Source organism: Crocodylus siamensis, chromosome 5 (assembly GCF_052110815.1).
Source record: "Crocodylus siamensis isolate JL-2025a chromosome 5, ASM5211081v1, whole genome shotgun sequence".
Lineage (NCBI taxonomy): Eukaryota > Metazoa > Chordata > Crocodylia > Crocodylidae > Crocodylus > Crocodylus siamensis.
This window is the reverse complement of record NC_143399.1, coordinates 13942290-13944238: the sequence shown is the minus strand read 5'-3', so window position 1 is coordinate 13944238 and position 1949 is coordinate 13942290.

Sequence of the window (1949 nt, the reverse complement as noted above, 5' to 3'; positions counted from 1 at the left end):
CCCTACCTCCATTTCTCTTGATTAGTGTCATCATATTGCTCCTTGTTACTAAAGGGCCCAGACGCCACTTTGCCGAACGTCATCTCCCTATGGGGTGTTCATACCTGCCTCATCCTTATGTCCATTTGTCATGTTTCTCTCTTTATTTTTTGCCCACCCTCTGTGTATTTGCTACTTCTAACATTTGCTCATTAGTCAGTCCCTCCAAGAGCATTAATCACAGTGAATTCCAAATCCAGAGACCCCTGTTATATCATTCCTTCTGACAACTGACATGTAGTAATTAGGCAACTGAACATAGAAATAATGAATCTGAAGCTCCTGCAGAACTTGTTGCTCTGTTTTATATACCTCAGGGGCCAGCTTCTCTGCAGCTTGTACAAAGCAGCGAGCAGTAAGTTGTACCAACCAGTTGCTCTCACCTCCAGCTGCTGCCAATGAGTTTGTATGTTATCTATGCAAAGCCTGATGGAAATGCAGTCTAGCCAGGCGTCTCATCCCTGTTAGGACTAGGGTTATGCCCAGCCACATTGCCTTTTTTCCAGTTGCCCTTTCCTACATGGGTTGTAAAGTAAATGATGTATAGTGCAGGTGTCCAGTCTATACATTCACACCTGTCCCTTCAAGAGACACATGGGCATTTAGCACATAGCAATGGGAAAGTGAATGACTTTGCTCCTCTTCTCTTATTTCCATTCACTGCTATAAAGACGAGCTGAATTCCCGTTGAGGTCACTACTGCTCGTCTCATCCTTTGGATGCAGCCCATGTCACTTTGTAGAAAGCTTCTCTTTACCATGATGCTTCCTGGTGCCATCTCTTTACTTCATTTTAGGAAAAACGTGAAGATTTTTAAGTGAGGTCGCAAATGAAAATAAATGCTGTTCAGGTAATTATTGAACTGCCATGCATACCCTGAAGTGCCTGGACAAATGGAGAGGCTCTTTCATACCAACTGCTAATGTTTGTATGTTCTATTCTTTTCAACTGGCTTGTGCACTCTTCCTAGCCTTTCCGACACAAGGCCCTATACTGTAATCCTAACTCTTCTCTGTGGATCCCAAAGCATTTCTCAAGAATCACTTTTCTCACCACTAAAATGCTGCAGAGCGAAACATAAGCAGGGTTGGCACGAACAGTGTGCATGCAACTTATACGTGATCTTTGGGGGGAGGCCACTTCAGGAGTCTGGGCACATTCAGGAGGGAGCAAGGCAGCCCCGTGCCACCAAGCCACCCCTCTGGGGCAGTCTGATGCCTGCCCTCACCAGTTCCCAGCTACAAGGGAGGGCCGAAAAATGTCATTTTTGCCTGGAATGAAAAATCCTCACTCCAGTACTGAACATACATAGCTGTTTAGCAGTATCTAACACCCGTACAGAGAAGCTAGTACATTTATGTTCTCATGCTTTAAGGGCAGCACCATACCTAGACTCCAGGTGGCCCCAGGTGAACTTTTAGTATCGGGCACCCCTTTGCTAGAAATAATGATACTAATAATAATAATTATCATTTTTGGGCCCCCTTTCTGTTCAGGCCCTGGGCAGGTGCCCAGTTCGCCCATGCCTGTGTCTGGCCCTGTTCAGGGGGTAAGCCACCTGTTGATTAATGGGAATTAGGAAGAAATGTCCTTTGTGGGCCACAACTTATTTTTTCAGGACTTCTGTACCTTCCTCAGTAGCTTTGGCCATGCTCAGGACAAGATACTACTTAGATGGCCACTGGTCTGATTCGTGATAGCACTTTCTCTTTCCTATATGAGAAGTGAAGAATCCAGTGTGGGGAAGATAAGTTGTCGGGGCTCTTTGGAATGCAGTTCATAGATGCTCAGGTTGGAAAGGACCTCAACAGATCATTGAGTCCGACCCCCTGCCTAGGCAGGAAAGAGTGCTGGGGTCAGATGACCCCGGCCAGATGCCTATCCAGCCTTCTCTTAAAGATTCCCAAGGT